The sequence below is a fragment of the Dermacentor variabilis genome, chromosome 9 (genome assembly GCF_050947875.1).
Source record: "Dermacentor variabilis isolate Ectoservices chromosome 9, ASM5094787v1, whole genome shotgun sequence".
NCBI classification, from domain to species: domain Eukaryota; kingdom Metazoa; phylum Arthropoda; class Arachnida; order Ixodida; family Ixodidae; genus Dermacentor; species Dermacentor variabilis.
Window position 1 is genome coordinate 7,820,728 of NC_134576.1, and position 18,184 is coordinate 7,838,911.

Sequence of the window (18,184 nt, forward strand, 5' to 3'; positions counted from 1 at the left end):
GGGAGTGTTAGCCAGCGCCACCACTCACTGACCTTGGCGGCGGACGTGGAACGTCCTGCTTGACGCAGGCGTCACAAGAAAGTGATCTTTTTGGGTGAACGCAACTGGTCAATAAACCCAGATATGCTACCTGAAGGCATCAATCTTGCTGCATTCGAGACCCTCGCTATGTAATAAACGAGAAGAAAGGCGGTTAACCGAGGGGCCCGATATTTATTAGTCATATCATGCGAAGCCAACAAGGACTGACAGCAAGGACAACATTGCGGAAATTAGTTGTGCCTAATAAATGGTATGAAGAAACGATAAATTATTAGAAATTAAAGCGGATGAAAAAACAACTTGTCGCAGGTGGGAACCGAACTCACAACCTTCGCATTTCGCGTGCGTTGCTCTACCAATTGAGCTACCCAGGCGCTGTTTCCCCATCAACTTTCTTGGGTATTTATGTGTACTAGTAAACCCTGGGAGTGTTAGCCAGCGCAACCAATCACAGACCTTGGCGGTGCACGTGGAGCGTCCTCCTTGATGCAGGCGTCACAAGAAAGTGATCTTTTCGGGTGAAGGCAACTGGTCAATAAACCCACATATGCCGCCTGAAGGCATTAATGTTGCCGGATTCGAGACCCTCGTTATGTAATAAACGAGAAGAAAGGGGTTAACCGAGGGGCCCGATATTAATTAGTCATATCATGAGAAGCCAACAAGGACTGAGAGCAAGGACAACATTGCGGAAATTAGTAGTGCCTAATGAATGCTATGAAGAAACGATAAATTATTAGAAATTAAAGCGGATGAAAAAACAACTTGCCGCACGTGGGAACCGAACCCACAACCTTCGCATTTCGCGTGCGATGCTCTACCAATTGAGCTACCGCGGCGCTGTTTCCCCATCAAATTTCTTGGGTATTTATGTGTACTAGTAAAATCCTGGGAGTGTTAGCCAGCGCCACCACTCACTGACCTTGGCGGCGGACGTGGAACGTCCTGCTTGACGCAGGCGTCACAAGAAAGTGATCTTTTTGGGTGAACGCAACTGGTCAATAAACCCAGATATGCTACCTGAAGGCATCAATCTTGCTGGATTCGAGACCCTCGCTATGTAATAAACGAGAAGAAAGGCGGTTAACCGAGGGGCCCGATATTTATTAGTCATACCATGCGAAGCCAACAAGGACTGAGAGCAAGGACAACATTGCGGAAATTAGTTGTGCCTAATAAATGGTATGAAGAAACGATAAATTATTAGAAATTAAAGCGGATGGAAAAACAACTAGCCGCAGGTAGGAACCGAACCCACAACCTTCGCATTTCGCGTGCGATGCTCTACCAATTGAGCTACCGCGGCGCTGTTTCCCCATCAACTTTCTTGGGTATTTATGTGTACTAGTAAACCCTGGGAGTGTTAGCCAGCGCCACCAATCACTGACCTTGGCGGAGCAACGTGGAGCGTCCTCCTTTACGCAGGCGTCACAAAAAAGTAATCTTTTCGGGTGAAGGCAACTGGTCAATAAACCCACATATGCTACCTGAAGGCATCAATCTTGCCCGATTCGCGACCCTCGTTAAGTAATAAACGAGAAGAAAGGGGGTTAACCGAGGGGCCCTATATCGATTAGTCATATCATGGGAAGCCAACAAGCACTGACAGCAAGGACAACATTGGGGAAATTAGTTGTGCCTAATAAATGGTGTGAAGAAACGATAAATTATTAGAAATTAAAGCGGATGAAAAAACAACTTGCCGCAGGTGGCAACCGAACCCACAACCTTCGCATTTCGCGTGCGATGCTCTACCAATTGAGCTACCGCGGCGCTGTTTCCCCATCAACTTTCTTGGGTAATAATGTGTACTAGTAAAACCCTGCGAGTGTTAGCCAGCGCCACCACTCACAGACCTTGGCGGCGGACGTGGAAGGTCCTCGTCGCCGCAGGCGTCACGAGAATGTGATCTTTTCGGGTGAACGCAACTGGTCAACAAACCCACATATGCTACCTGAAGGCATCAATCTTGCCGGATTCGAGACCCTCGCTATGTAATAAACGAGAAGAAAGGCGGTTAACCGAGGGGCCCGATATTTATTAGTCATATCATGCGAAGCCAACAAGGACTGACAGCAAGGACAACATTGCGGAAATTAGTTGTGCCTAATAAATGGTATGAAGAAACGATAAATTATTAGAAATTAAAGCGGATGAAAAAACAACTAGCCGCAGGTAGGAACCGAACCCACAACCTTCGCATTTCGCGTGCGATGCTCTACCAATTGAGCTACCGCGGCGCTGTTTCCCCATGAACTTTCTTGGGTATTTATGTGTACTAGTAAACCCTGGGAGTGTTAGCCAGCGCCACCAATCACTGACCTTGGCGGAGCACGTGGAGCGTCCTCCTTTACGCAGGCGTCACAAAAAAGTAATCTTTTCGGGTGAAGGCAACTGGTCAATAAACCATATATGCTACCTGAAGGCATCAATGTTGCCGGATTCGCGACCCTCGTTATGTAATAAACGAGCAGAAAGGGGGTTAACCGAGGGGCCCGATATTTATTAGTCATATCATGAGAAGCTAACAAGCACTGACAGCAAGGACAACGTTGGGGAAATTAGTAGTGCCTAATGAATGCTATGAAGAAACGATAAATTATTAGAAATTAAAGCGGATGAAAAAACAACTTGCCGCAGGTGGGAACCGAACCCACAACCTTCGCATTTCGCGTGCGATGCTCTACCAATTGAGCTACCGCGGCGCTGTTTCCCCATCAAATTTCTTGGGTATTTATGTGGACTAGTAAAATCCTGGGAGTGTTAGCCAGCGCCACCACTCACTGACCTTGGCGGCGGACGTGGAACGTCCTGCTTGACGCAGGCGTCACAAGAAAGTGATCTTTTTGGGTGAACGCAACTGGTCAATAAACCCAGATATGCTACCTGAAGGCATCAATCTTGCTGGATTCGAGACCCTCGCTATGTAATAAACGAGAAGAAAGGCGGTTAACCGAGGGGCCCGATATTTATTAGTCATACCATGCGAAGCCAACAAGGACTGACAGCAAGGACAACATTGCGGAAATTAGTTGTGCCTAATAAATGGTATGAAGAAACGATAAATTATTAGAAATTAAAGCGGATGGAAAAACAACTAGCCGCAGGTAGGAACCGAACCCACAACCTTCGCATTTCGCGTGCGATGCTCTACCAATTGAGCTACCGCGGCACTGTTTCCCCATCAACTTTCTTGGGTATTTATGTGTACTAGTAAACCCTGGGAGTGTTAGCCAGCGCCACCAATCACTGACCTTGGCGGAGCACGTGGAGCGTCCTCCTTTACGCAGGCGTCACAAAAAAGTAATCTTTTCGGGTGAAGGCAACTGTTCAATAAACCCACATATGCTACCTGAAGGCATCAATCTTGCCCGATTCGCGACCCTTGCTATGTAATAAACGAGAAGAAAGGGGGTTAACCGAGGGGCCCGATATTTATTAGTCAAATCATGAGAAGCCAACAAGCACGGACAGCAAGGACAACATTGGGGAAATTAGTTGTGCCTAATAAATTGTATGAAGAAACGATAAATTATTAGAAATTAAAGCGGATAAAAAACAACTTGCCTCAGGTGGGAACCGAACCCACAACCTTCGCATTTCGCGTGCGATGCTCTACCAATTGAGCTACCGTGGCGCTGTTTCCCCATCAACTTTCTTGGGTATTTATGTGTACTAGTAAACCCTGGGATTGCTAGCCAGCGCCACCACTCACAGACCTTGGCGGCGCACGTGGAACGTCCTCGTTGACTCAGGCGTCACGAGAAAGTGATCTTTTTGGGTGAAGGCAACTGGTCAATAAACCCACATATGCTACCTGAAGGCATCAATGTTGCCGGATTCGCGACCCTCGTTATGTAATAAACGAGAAGAAAGGGGGTTAACCGAGGGGCCCGATATTTATTAGTCATATCATGAGAAGCTAACAAGCACTGACAGCAAGGACAACATTGGGGAAATTAGTAGTGCCCAATGAATGCTATGAAGAAACGATAAATTATTAGAAATTAAAGCGGATAAAAAAACAACTTGCCGCAGGTGGGAACCGAACCCACAACCTTCGCATTTCGCGTGCGATGCTCTACCAATTGAGCTACCGCGGCGCTGTTTCCCCATCAAATTTCTTGGGTATTTATATGTACTAGTAAAATCCTGGGAGTGTTAGCCAGCGCCACCACTCACTGACCTTGGCGGCGGACGTGGAACGTCCTGCTTGACGCAGGCGTCACAAGAAAGTGATCTTTTTGGGTAAAGGCAACTGGTCAATAAACCCACATATGCTACCTGAAGGCATCAATGTTGCCGGATTCGCGACCCTCGTTATGTAATAAACGAGAAGAAAGGGGGTTAACCGAGGGGCCCGATATTTATTAGTCATATCATGAGAAGCTAACAAGCACTGACAGCAAGGACAACATTGGGGAAATTAGTAGTGCCTAATGAATGCTATGAAGAAACGATAAATTATTAGAAATTAAAGCGGATGAAAAAACAACTTGCCGCAGGTGGGAACCGAATCCACAACCTTCGCATTTCGCGTGCGATGCTCTACCAATTGAGCTACCGCGGCGCTGTTTCCCCATCAAATTTCTTGGGTATTTATGTGTACTAGTAAAATCCTGGGAGTGTTAGCCAGCGCCACCACTCACTGACCTTGGCGGCGGACGTGGAACGTCCTGCTTGACGCAGGCGTCACAAGAAAGTGATCTTTTTGGGTGAACGCAACTGGTCAATAAACCCAGATATGCTACCTGAAGGCATCAATCTTGCCGGATTCGAGACCCTCGCTATGTAATAAACGAGAAGAAAGCGGTTAAACGAGGGGCCCGATATTTATTAGTCATATCATGCGAAGCCAACAAGGACAGACAGCAAGGACAACATTGCGGAAATTAGTTGTGCCTAACAAATGGTATGAAGAAACGATAAATTATTAGAAATTAAAGAGGATGAAAAAACAACTTTCCGCAGGTGGGACCCGAACCCGCAGCCTTCGCATTTCGCGTGCGATGCTCTACCAATTGAGCTACCGCGGCGCTGTTTCCCCATCAACTTTCTTGGGTATTTATGTGTACTAGTAAAATCCTGGGAGTGTTAGCCAGCGCCACCACTCACAGACCTTGGCGGCGCACGTGGAACGTCCTCGTTGACTCAGGCGTCACGAGAAAGTGATCTTTTTGGGTGAAGGCAACTGGTCAATAAACCCACATATGCTACCTGAAGGCATCAATGTTGCCGGATTCGCGACCCTCGTTATGTAATAAACGAGAAGAAAGGGGGTTAACCGAGGGGCCCGAAATTTATTAGTCATATCATGAGAAGCTAACAAGCACTGACAGCATGGACAACATTGGGGAAATTAGTAGTGCCTAATGAATGCTATGAAGAAACGATAAATTATTAGAAATTAAAGCGGATGAAAAAACAACTTGCCGCAGGTGGGAACCGAACCCACAACCTTCGCATTTCGCGTGCGATGCTCTACCAATTGAGCTACCGCGGCGCTGTTTCCACATCAACTTTCTTGGGTAATAATGTATACTAGTAAAACCCTGCGAGTGTTAGCCAGCGCCACCACTCACAGACCTTGGCGGCGGACGTGGAAGGTCCTCGTCGCCGCAGGCGTCACGAGAATGTGATCTTTTCGGGTGAACGCAACTGGTCAACAAACCCACATATGCTACCTGAAGGCATCAATCTTGCCGGATTCGAGACCCTCGCTATGTAATAAACGAGAAGCAAGGCGGTTAACCGAGGGGCCCGATATTTATTAGTCATATCATGCGAAGCCAACAAGGACTGACAGCAAGGACAACATTGCGGAAATTAGTTGTGCCTAATAAATGGTATGAAGAAACGATAAATTATTAGAAATTAAAGCGGATGAAAAAACAACTAGCCGCAGGTAGGAACCGAACCCACAACCTTCGCATTTCGCGTGCGATGCTCTACCAATTGAGCTACCGCGGCGCTGTTTCCCCATGAACTTTCTTGGGTATTTATGTGTACTAGTAAACCCTGGGAGTGTTAGCCAGCGCCACCAATCACTGACCTTGGCGGAGCACGTGGAGCGTCCTCCTTTACGCAGGCGTCACAAAAAAGTAATCCTTTCGGGTGAAGGCAACTGGTCAATAAACCCACATATGCTACCTGAAGGCATCAATGTTGCCGGATTCGCGACCCTCGTTATGTAATAAACGAGAAGAAAGGGGGTTAACCGAGGGGCCCGATATTTATTAGTCATATCATGAGAAGCTAACAAGCACTGACAGCAAGGACAACGTTGGGGAAATTAGTAGTGCCTAATGAATGCTATGAAGAAACGATAAATTATTAGAAATTAAAGCGGATGAAAAAACAACTTGCCGCAGGTGGGAACCGAACCCACAACCTTCGCATTTCGCGTGCGATGCTCTACCAATTGAGCTACCGCGGCGCTGTTTCCCCATCAAATTTCTTGGGTATTTATGTGGACTAGTAAAATCCTGGGAGTGTTAGCCAGCGCCACCACTCACTGACCTTGGCGGAGGACGTGGAACGTCCTGCTTGACGCAGGCGTCACAAGAAAGTGATCTTTTTGGGTGAACGCAACTGGTCAATTAACCCAGATATGCTACCTGAAGGCATCAATCTTGCTGGATTCGAGACCCTCGCTATGTAATAAACGAGAAGAAAGGCGGTTAACCGAGGGGCCCGATATTTATTAGTCATACCATGCGAAGCCAACAAGGACTGACAGCAAGGACAACATTGCGGAAATTAGTTGTGCCTAATAAATGGTATGAAGAAACGATAAATTATTAGAAATTAAAGCGGATAAAAAACAACTTGCCTCAGGTGGGAACCGAACCCACAACCTTCGCATTTCGCGTGCGATGCTCTACCAATTGAGCTACCGTGGCGCTGTTTCCCCATCAACTTTCTTGGGTATTTATGTGTACTAGTAAACCCTGCGAGTGTTAGCCAGCGCCACCACTCACAGACCTTGGCGGCGGACGTGGAAGGTCCTCGTCGCCGCAGGCGTCACGAGAATGTGATCTTTTCGGGTGAACGCAACTGGTCAACAAACCCACATATGCTACCTGAAGGCATCAATCTTGCCGGATTCGAGACCCTCGCTATGTAATAAACGAGAAGCAAGGCGGTTAACCGAGGGGCCCGATATTTATTAGTCATATCATGCGAAGCCAACAAGGACTGACAGCAAGGACAACATTGCGGAAATTAGTTGTGCCTAATAAATGGTATGAAGAAACGATAAATTATTAGAAATTAAAGCGGATGAAAAAACAACTAGCCGCAGGTAGGAACCGAACCCACAACCTTCGCATTTCGCGTGCGATGCTCTACCAATTGAGCTACCGCGGCGCTGTTTCCCCATGAACTTTCTTGGGTATTTATGTGTACTAGTAAACCCTGGGAGTGTTAGCCAGCGCCACCAATCACTGACCTTGGCGGAGCACGTGGAGCGTCCTCCTTTACGCAGGCGTCACAAAAAAGTAATCCTTTCGGGTGAAGGCAACTGGTCAATAAACCCACATATGCTACCTGAAGGCATCAATGTTGCCGGATTCGCGACCCTCGTTAAGTAATAAACGAGAAGAAAGGGGGTTAACCGTGGGGCCCTATATCGATTAGTCATATCATGGGAAGCCAACAAGCACTGACAGCAAGGACAACATTGGGGAAATTAGTTGTGCCTAATGAATGCTATGAAGAAACGATAAATTATTAGAAATTAAAGCGGATGAAAAAACAACTTGCCGCAGGTGGGAACCGAACCCACAACCTTCGTATTTCGCGTGCGATGCTCTACCAATTGAGCTACCACGGCGCTGTTTCCCCATCAACTTTCTTGGGTATTTATGTGTACTAGTAAACCCTGGGAGTATTAGCCAGCGCATCACTCACAGACCTTGGCGGCGGACGTGGAACGTCCTCGTTGATGCAGGCGTCGAGAGAAAGTGATCTTTTTGGGTGAAGGCAACTGGTCAATAAACCCACATATGCTACCTGAAGGCATCAATCTTGCCGGATTCGAGACCCTTGCTATGTAATAAACGAGAAGAAAGGGGGTTAACCGAGGGGCCCGATATTTATTAGTCAAATCATGAGAAGCCAACAAGCACGGACAGCAAGGACAACATTGGGGAAATTAGTTGTGCCTAATAAATTGTATGAAGAAACGATAAATTATTAGAAATTAAAGCGGATAAAAAACAACTTGCCTCAGGTGGGAACCGAACCCACAACCTTCGCATTTCGCGTGCGATGCTCTACCAATTGAGCTACCGTGGCGCTGTTTCCCCATCAACTTTCTTGGGTATTTATGTGTACTAGTAAACCCTGGGATTGCTAGCCAGCGCCACCACTCACAGACCTTGGCGGCGCACGTGGAACGTCCTCGTTGATTCAGGCGTCACGAGAAAGTGATCTTTTTGGGTGAAGGCAACTGGTCAATAAACCCACATATGCTACCTGAAGGCATCAATGTTGCCGGATTCGCGACCCTCGTTATGTAATAAACGAGAAGAAAGGGGGTTAACCGAGGGGCCCGATATTTATTAGTCATATCATGAGAAGCTAACAAGCACTGACAGCAAGGACAACATTGGGGAAATTAGTAGTGCCCAATGAATGCTATGAAGAAACGATAAATTATTAGAAATTAAAGCGGATAAAAAAACAACTTGCCGCAGGTGGGAACCGAACCCACAACCTTCGCATTTCGCGTGCGATGCTCTACCAATTGAGCTACCGCGGCGCTGTTTCCCCATCAAATTTCTTGGGTATTTATGTGTACTAGTAAAATCCTGGGAGTGTTAGCCAGCGCCACCACTCACTGACCTTGGCGGCGGACGTGGAACGTCCTGCTTGACGCAGGCGTCACAAGAAAGTGATCTTTTTGGGTAAAGGCAACTGGTCAATAAACCCACATATGCTACCTGAAGGCATCAATGTTGCCGGATTCGCGACCCTCGTTATGTAATAAACGAGAAGAAAGGGGGTTAACCGAGGGGCCCGATATTTATTAGTCATATCATGAGAAGCTAACAAGCACTGACAGCAAGGACAACATTGGGGAAATTAGTAGTGCCTAATGAATGCTATGAAGAAACGATAAATTATTAGAAATTAAAGCGGATGAAAAAACAACTTGCCGCAGGTGGGAACCGAACCCACAACCTTCGCATTTCGCGTGCGATGCTCTACCAATTGAGCTACCGCGGCGCTGTTTCCCCATCAAATTTCTTGGGTATTTATGTGTACTAGTAAAATCCTGGGAGTGTTAGCCAGCGCCACCACTCACTGACCTTGGCGGCGGACGTGGAACGTCCTGCTTGACGCAGGCGTCACAAGAAAGTGATCTTTTTGGGTGAACGCAACTGGTCAATAAACCCAGATATGCTACCTGAAGGCATCAATCTTGCTGGATTCGAGACCCTCGCTATGTAATAAACGAGAAGAAAGCGGTTAACCGAGGGGCCCGATATTTATTAGTCATATCATGCGAAGCCAACAAGGACAGACAGCAAGGACAACATTGCGGAAATTAGTTGTGCCTAACAAATGGTATGAAGAAACGATAAATTATTAGAAATTAAAGAGGATGAAAAAACAACTTTCCGCAGGTGGGACCCGAACCCACAACCTTCGCATTTCGCGTGCGATGCTCTACCAATTGAGCTACCACGGCGCTGTTTCCCTATCAACTTTCTTGGCTATTTATGTGTACTAGTAAAATCCTGGGAGTGTTAGCCAGCGCCACCACTCACTGACCTTGGCGGCGGACGTGGAACGTCCTCCTCGACGCAGGCGTCATGAAAAATTGATCTTTTCGGGTGAACGCAACTGGTCAATAAACCCACATATGCTACCTAAGGGCATCAATCTTGCTGGATTCGAGACCCTCGCTATGTAATAAACGAGAAGAAAGGCGGTTAACCGAGGGGCCCGATATTTATTAGTCATGTCATGCGAAGCCAACAAGGACTGACAGCAAGGACAACATTGCGGAAATTAGTTGTGCCTAACAAATGGTATGAAGAAACGATAAATTATTAGAAATTAAAGCGGATGAGAAAACAACTTGCCGCAGGTGGGACCCGAACCCACAACCTTCGCATTTCGCGTGCGATGCTCTACCAATTGAGCTACCGCGGCGCTGTTGCCCCATCAACTTTCTTGGGTATTTATGTGTACTATTAAAATCCTGGGAGTGTTAGCCAGCGCCACCACTCACTGACCTTGGCGGCGGACGTGCAACGTCCTCCTTGACGCAGGCGTCACAAGAAAGTGATCTTTTCTGGTGAAGGCAACTGGTCAATAAACCCACATATGCTACCTGACGGCATCAATCTTGCCGGGTTCGAGACCCTCGCTATGTAAAAAACGAGAAGAAAGGCGGTTAACCGAGGGGCCCGATATTTATTATTCATATCATGAGAAGCCAACAAGGACTGACAGCAAGGACAACATTGGGGAAATTAGTTGTGCCTAATAAATGGTATGAAGAAACGATAAATTATTAGAAATTAAAGCGGATGAAAAAACAACTTGGGAACCGAACCCACAACCTTCGCATGTCGCGTGCGATGCTCTACCAATTCAGCTACCGCGGCGCTGTTTCCCCACCAACTTTCTTGCGTATTTATGTGTACTAGTAAAATCCTGGGAGTGTTAGCCAGTGCCACCACTCACTGACCTTGGCGGCGGACGTGGAACGTCGTCCTTGACGCAGGCGTCACAAGAAATTGATCTTTTCGGCTGAAGGCAACTAAACCCACATATGCTACCTGAAGGCATCAATGTTGCCGGATTCGCGACCCTCGTTATGTAATAAACGAGAAGAAAGGGGGTTAACCGAGGGGCCCGATATTTATTAGTCATATCATGAGAAGCTAACAAGCACTGACAGTAAGGACAACATTGGGGAAATTACTTGTGCTTAATAAATGCTATGAAGAAACGATAAATTATTAGAAATTAAAGCGGATAAAGAACAACTTGCCGTAGGTGGGAACCGAACCCACAACCTTCGCATTTCGCGTGCGTTGCTCTAACAATTGAGCTACCGCGGCGCTGTTTCCCCATCAACTTTCTTGGGTATTTATGTGTACTAGTAAACCCTGGGAGTGTTAGCCAGCGCCACCAATCACTGACCTTGGCGGAGCACGTGGAGCGTCCTCCTTTACGCAGGCGTCACAAAAAAGTAATCTTTTCGGGTGAAGGCAACTGGTCAATAAACCCACATATGCTACCTGAAGGCATCAATCTTGCCCGATTCGCGACCCTTGCTATGTAATAAACGAGAAGAAAGGGGGTTAACCGAGGGGCCCGATATTTATTAGTCATATCATGAGAAGCCAACAAGCACGGACAGCAAGGACAACATTGGGGAAATTAGTTGTGCCTAATAAATTGTATGAAGAAACGATAAATTATTAGAAATTAAAGCGGATAAAGAACAACTTGCCGTAGGTGGGAACCGAACCCACAACTTTCGCATTTCGCGTGCGATGCTCTACCAATTGAGCTACCGCGGCGCTGTTTCCCCATCAACTTTCTTGGGTATTTATGTGTACTAGTAAAATCTTGGGAGTATTAGCCAGCGCCACCACTCACAGACCTTGGCGGCGGACGTGGAACGTCCTCGTTGACGCAGGCGTCGCGAGAAACTGATCTTTTTGGGTGAAGGCGACTGGTCAATAAACCCACATATGCTACCTGAAGGCATCAATCTTGCCGGATTCGAGACCCTCGCTATGTAATAAGCGAGAAGAAAGGCGGTTAACCGAGGGGCCCGATATTAATTAGTCATATCATGAGAAGCTAACAAGCACTGACAGCAAGGACGACATTGGGGAAATTAGTTGTGCCTAATGAATGCTATGAAGAAACGATAAATTATTAGAAATTAAAGCGGATGAAAAAACTTGCCGCAGGTGGGAACCGAACCCACAACCTTCGCATTTCGCGTGCGATGCTCTACCAATTGAGCTACCGCGGCGCTTTTTCCCCATCAACTTTCTTGGGTATTTGTGTGTACTAGTAAACCCTGGGAGTGTTAGCCAGTGCCACCACTCACTGACCTTGGCGGCGGACGTGGAACGTCCTCCATGACGCAGGCGTCATAAGAAAGTGATCTTTTCGGGTGAAGGCAACTGGTCAATAAACCCACATATGCTACCTGAAGGCATCAATCTTGCCGGATTTGAGACCCTCGCTATGTAATAAACGAGAAGAAAGGCGGTTAACCGAGGGGCCCGATATTCATTAGTCATATCATGAGAAGCCAACAAGCACGGACAGCAAGGACAACATTGGGGAGATTAGTTGTGCCTAATAAATTGTATGAAGAAACGATAAATAATTAGAAATTAAAGCGGGTCAAAAACAACTTGCCGCAGGTGGGAACCAAACCCACAACCTTCACATTTCGCATGCGATGCTCTACCAATTGAGCTACCGCGGCGCTGTTTCCCCATCAACTTTCTTGGGTATTTATGTGTACTAGTAAACCCTGGGAGTGTTAGCCAGCGCCACCACTCACAGACCTTGGCGGTGCACGTGGAACGTCCTCGTTGACTCAGGCGTCGCGAGAAAGTGATCTTTTTGGGTGAAGGCAACTGGTCAATAAACCCACATATGCTACCTGAAGGCATCAATGTTGCCGGATTCGCGACCCTCGTTATGTAATAAACGAGAAGAAAGGGGGTTAACCGAGGGGCCCGATATTTATTAGTCATATCATGAGAAGCTAACAAGCACTGACAGCAAGGACAACATTGGGGAAATTAGTAGTGCCTAATGAATGCTATGAAGAAACGATAAATTATTAGAAATTAAAGCGGATGAAAAAACAACTTGCCGCAGGTGGGAACCGAACCCACAACCTTCGCATTTCGCGTGCGATGCTCTACCAATTGAGCTACCGCGGCGCTGTTTCCCCATCAAATTTCTTGGGTATTTATGTGTACTAGTAAAATCCTGGGAGTGTTAGCCAGCGCCACCACTCACTGACCTTGGCGGCGGACGTGGAACGTCCTGCTTGACGCAGGCGTCACAAGAAAGTGATCTTTTTGGGTGAACGCAACTGGTCAATAAACCCAGATATGCTACCTGAAGGCATCAATCTTGCTGGATTCGAGACCCTCGCTATGTAATAAACGAGAAGAAAGCGGTTAACCGAGGGGCCCGATATTTATTAGTCATATCATGCGAAGCCAACAAGGACAGACAGCAAGGACAACATTGCGGAAATTAGTTGTGCCTAACAAATGGTATGAAGAAACGATAAATTATTAGAAATTAAAGAGGATGAAAAAACAACTTTCCGCAGGTGGGACCCGAACCCACAACCTTCGCATTTCGCGTGCGATGCTCTACCAATTGAGCTACCACGGCGCTGTTTCCCTATCAACTTTCTTGGCTATTTATGTGTACTAGTAAAATCCTGGGAGTGTTAGCCAGCGCCACCACTCACTGACCTTGGCGGCGGACGTGGAACGTCCTCCTCGACGCAGGCGTCATGAAAAATTGATCTTTTCGGGTGAACGCAACTGGTCAATAAACCCACATATGCTACCTAAGGGCATCAATCTTGCTGGATTCGAGACCCTCGCTATGTAATAAACGAGAAGAAAGGCGGTTAACCGAGGGGCCCGATATTTATTAGTCATGTCATGCGAAGCCAACAAGGACTGACAGCAAGGACAACATTGCGGAAATTAGTTGTGCCTAACAAATGGTATGAAGAAACGATAAATTATTAGAAATTAAAGCGGATGAGAAAACAACTTGCCGCAGGTGGGACCCGAACCCACAACCTTCGCATTTCGCGTGCGATGCTCTACCAATTGAGCTACCGCGGCGCTGTTGCCCCATCAACTTTCTTGGGTATTTATGTGTACTATTAAAATCCTGGGAGTGTTAGCCAGCGCCACCACTCACTGACCTTGGCGGCGGACGTGCAACGTCCTCCTTGACGCAGGCGTCACAAGAAAGTGATCTTTTCTGGTGAAGGCAACTGGTCAATAAACCCACATATGCTACCTGACGGCATCAATCTTGCCGGGTTCGAGACCCTCGCTATGTAAAAAACGAGAAGAAAGGCGGTTAACCGAGGGGCCCGATATTTATTATTCATATCATGAGAAGCCAACAAGGACTGACAGCAAGGACAACATTGGGGAAATTAGTTGTGCCTAATAAATGGTATGAAGAAACGATAAATTATTAGAAATTAAAGCGGATGAAAAAACAACTTGGGAACCGAACCCACAACCTTCGCATGTCGCGTGCGATGCTCTACCAATTCAGCTACCGCGGCGCTGTTTCCCCACCAACTTTCTTGCGTATTTATGTGTACTAGTAAAATCCTGGGAGTGTTAGCCAGTGCCACCACTCACTGACCTTGGCGGCGGACGTGGAACGTCGTCCTTGACGCAGGCGTCACAAGAAATTGATCTTTTCGGCTGAAGGCAACTAAACCCACATATGCTACCTGAAGGCATCAATGTTGCCGGATTCGCGACCCTCGTTATGTAATAAACGAGAAGAAAGGGGGTTAACCGAGGGGCCCGATATTTATTAGTCATATCATGAGAAGCTAACAAGCACTGACAGTAAGGACAACATTGGGGAAATTACTTGTGCTTAATAAATGCTATGAAGAAACGATAAATTATTAGAAATTAAAGCGGATAAAGAACAACTTGCCGTAGGTGGGAACCGAACCCACAACCTTCGCATTTCGCGTGCGTTGCTCTAACAATTGAGCTACCGCGGCGCTGTTTCCCCATCAACTTTCTTGGGTATTTATGTGTACTAGTAAACCCTGGGAGTGTTAGCCAGCGCCACCAATCACTGACCTTGGCGGAGCACGTGGAGCGTCCTCCTTTACGCAGGCGTCACAAAAAAGTAATCTTTTCGGGTGAAGGCAACTGGTCAATAAACCCACATATGCTACCTGAAGGCATCAATCTTGCCCGATTCGCGACCCTTGCTATGTAATAAACGAGAAGAAAGGGGGTTAACCGAGGGGCCCGATATTTATTAGTCATATCATGAGAAGCCAACAAGCACGGACAGCAAGGACAACATTGGGGAAATTAGTTGTGCCTAATAAATTGTATGAAGAAACGATAAATTATTAGAAATTAAAGCGGATAAAGAACAACTTGCCGTAGGTGGGAACCGAACCCACAACTTTCGCATTTCGCGTGCGATGCTCTACCAATTGAGCTACCGCGGCGCTGTTTCCCCATCAACTTTCTTGGGTATTTATGTGTACTAGTAAAATCTTGGGAGTATTAGCCAGCGCCACCACTCACAGACCTTGGCGGCGGACGTGGAACGTCCTCGTTGACGCAGGCGTCGCGAGAAACTGATCTTTTTGGGTGAAGGCGACTGGTCAATAAACCCACATATGCTACCTGAAGGCATCAATCTTGCCGGATTCGAGACCCTCGCTATGTAATAAGCGAGAAGAAAGGCGGTTAACCGAGGGGCCCGATATTAATTAGTCATATCATGAGAAGCTAACAAGCACTGACAGCAAGGACGACATTGGGGAAATTAGTTGTGCCTAATGAATGCTATGAAGAAACGATAAATTATTAGAAATTAAAGCGGATGAAAAAACTTGCCGCAGGTGGGAACCGAACCCACAACCTTCGCATTTCGCGTGCGATGCTCTACCAATTGAGCTACCGCGGCGCTTTTTCCCCATCAACTTTCTTGGGTATTTGTGTGTACTAGTAAACCCTGGGAGTGTTAGCCAGTGCCACCACTCACTGACCTTGGCGGCGGACGTGGAACGTCCTCCATGACGCAGGCGTCATAAGAAAGTGATCTTTTCGGGTGAAGGCAACTGGTCAATAAACCCACATATGCTACCTGAAGGCATCAATCTTGCCGGATTTGAGACCCTCGCTATGTAATAAACGAGAAGAAAGGCGGTTAACCGAGGGGCCCGATATTCATTAGTCATATCATGAGAAGCCAACAAGCACGGACAGCAAGGACAACATTGGGGAGATTAGTTGTGCCTAATAAATTGTATGAAGAAACGATAAATAATTAGAAATTAAAGCGGGTCAAAAACAACTTGCCGCAGGTGGGAACCAAACCCACAACCTTCACATTTCGCATGCGATGCTCTACCAATTGAGCTACCGCGGCGCTGTTTCCCCATCAACTTTCTTGGGTATTTATGTGTACTAGTAAACCCTGGGAGTGTTAGCCAGCGCCACCACTCACAGACCTTGGCGGTGCACGTGGAACGTCCTCGTTGACTCAGGCGTCGCGAGAAAGTGATCTTTTTGGGTGAAGGCAACTGGTCAATAAACCCACATATGCTACCTGAAGGCATCAATGTTGCCGGATTCGCGACCCTCGTTATGTAATAAACGAGAAGAAAGGGGGTTAACCGAGGGGCCCGATATTTATTAGTCATATCATGAGAAGCTAACATGCACTGACAGCAAGGACAACATTGGGAAAATTAGTAGTGCCTAATGAATGCTATGAAGAAACGATAAATTATTAGAAATTAAAGCGGATGAAAAAACAACTTGCCGCAGGTGGGAACCGAACCCACAACCTTCGCATTTCGCGTGCGATGCTCTACCAATTGAGCTACCGCGGCGCTGTTTCCCCATCAAATTTCTTGGGTATTTATGTGTACTAGTAAAATCCTGGGAGTGTTAGCCAGCGCCACCACTCACTGACCTTGGCGGCGGACGTGGAACGTCCTGCTTGACGCAGGCGTCACAAGAAAGTCATCTTTTTGGGTGAACGCGACTGGTCAATAAACCCAGATATGCTACCTGAAGGCATCAATCTTGCTGCATTCGAGACCCTCGCTATGTAATAAACGAGAAGAAAGGCGGTTAACCGAGGAGCCCGATATTTATTAGTCATATCATGCGAAGCCAACAAGGACTGACAGCAAGGACAACATTGCGGAAATTAGTTGTGCCTAATAAATGGTATGAAGAAACGATAAAACATTAGAAATTAAAGCGGATGAAAAAACAACTTGTCGCAGGTGGGAACCGAACTCACAACCTTCGCATTTCGCGTGCGTTGCTCTACCAATTGAGCTACCCAGGCGCAGTTTCCCCATCAACTTTCTTGGGTATTTATGTGTACTAGTAAACCCTGGGAGTGTTAGCCAGCGCAACCAATCACAGACCTTGGCGGTGCACGTGGAGCGTCCTCCTTGACGCAGGCGTCACAAGAAAGTGATCTTTTCGGGTGAAGGCAACTGGTCAATAAACCCACATATGCCGCCTGAAGGCATTAATGTTGCCGGATTCGAGACCCTCGTTATGTAATAAACGAGAAGAAAGGGGTTAACCGAGGGGCCCGATATTAATTAGTCATATCATGAGAAGCCAACAAGCACTGACAGCAAGGACAACATAGGGGAAATTAGTTGTGCCTAATAAATGGTATGAAGAAACGATAAATTATTAGAAAATAAAGCGGATGAAAAAACAACTTGCCGCAGGTGGGAACCGAACCCACAATCTTCGCATTTCGCGTGCGATGCTCTACCAATTGAGCTACAGCGGCGCTGTTTCCCCATCAACTTTCTTGGGTATTTATGTGCAATAGTAAACCCTGGGAGTGTTAGCCAGCGCCACCACTCACTGACCTTGGCGGCGGACGTGGAATGTCCTCGTTGCCGCAGGTGTCACGAGAACATGATCTTTTTGGCTGAAGGAAACTGGTGAATAAACCCATATATGCTACCTGAAAGCATGAATGTTGCTGGATTCGCGACCCTCGTTATGTAATAAACGAGAAGAAAGGGGTTAACCGAGGGGCCCGATATTTATTAGTCATATCATGAGAAGCCAACAAGCACCGACAGCAAGGACAACATAGGGGAAATTAGTTGTGCCTAATAAATGGCATGAAGAAACGATAAATTATTAGAAATTAAAGTGAATGAAAAAACAACTTGCCGCAGGTGGGAACCGAACCCACAACCTTCGCATTTCGCATGCGTTGCACTACCAATTGAGTTACCGAGGCGCTGTTTCCCCATCAACTTTCTTGGGTATTTATGTGCAATAGTAAACCCTGGGAGTGTTAGCCAGCGCCACCACTCACTGACCTTGGCGGCGGA

At 46.9% G+C, this 18,184-nt stretch overlaps 10 non-coding genes across 10 annotated transcripts; all 10 read right to left on the reverse strand.

Annotated features, from left to right (window-relative positions):
* Positions 1-2,674: 2,674 nt before the first annotated feature.
* Positions 2,675-2,747, reverse strand: TRNAS-CGA (transfer RNA serine (anticodon CGA)). Its single transcript has one exon. It is a non-coding gene; the product is annotated as a tRNA-Ser (tRNA).
* Positions 2,748-4,072: 1,325 nt separating this feature from the next.
* TRNAS-CGA (transfer RNA serine (anticodon CGA)) lies at positions 4,073-4,145 on the reverse strand. Its single transcript has one exon. It is a non-coding gene; the product is annotated as a tRNA-Ser (tRNA).
* Positions 4,146-5,472: 1,327 nt separating this feature from the next.
* Positions 5,473-5,545, reverse strand: TRNAS-CGA (transfer RNA serine (anticodon CGA)). Its single transcript has one exon. It is a non-coding gene; the product is annotated as a tRNA-Ser (tRNA).
* Positions 5,546-6,405: 860 nt separating this feature from the next.
* Positions 6,406-6,478, reverse strand: TRNAS-CGA (transfer RNA serine (anticodon CGA)). Its single transcript has one exon. It is a non-coding gene; the product is annotated as a tRNA-Ser (tRNA).
* Positions 6,479-8,733: 2,255 nt separating this feature from the next.
* Positions 8,734-8,806, reverse strand: TRNAS-CGA (transfer RNA serine (anticodon CGA)). Its single transcript has one exon. It is a non-coding gene; the product is annotated as a tRNA-Ser (tRNA).
* Positions 8,807-9,200: 394 nt separating this feature from the next.
* TRNAS-CGA (transfer RNA serine (anticodon CGA)) lies at positions 9,201-9,273 on the reverse strand. Its single transcript has one exon. It is a non-coding gene; the product is annotated as a tRNA-Ser (tRNA).
* A 2,706-nt stretch (positions 9,274-11,979) lies between these two features.
* Positions 11,980-12,052, reverse strand: TRNAS-CGA (transfer RNA serine (anticodon CGA)). The gene has a single exon. It is a non-coding gene; the product is annotated as a tRNA-Ser (tRNA).
* Positions 12,053-12,910: 858 nt separating this feature from the next.
* TRNAS-CGA (transfer RNA serine (anticodon CGA)) lies at positions 12,911-12,983 on the reverse strand. Its single transcript has one exon. It is a non-coding gene; the product is annotated as a tRNA-Ser (tRNA).
* A 2,706-nt stretch (positions 12,984-15,689) lies between these two features.
* TRNAS-CGA (transfer RNA serine (anticodon CGA)) lies at positions 15,690-15,762 on the reverse strand. Its single transcript has one exon. It is a non-coding gene; the product is annotated as a tRNA-Ser (tRNA).
* An 858-nt stretch (positions 15,763-16,620) lies between these two features.
* On the reverse strand, positions 16,621-16,693 carry TRNAS-CGA (transfer RNA serine (anticodon CGA)). The gene has a single exon. It is a non-coding gene; the product is annotated as a tRNA-Ser (tRNA).
* Positions 16,694-18,184: the final 1,491 nt, after the last annotated feature.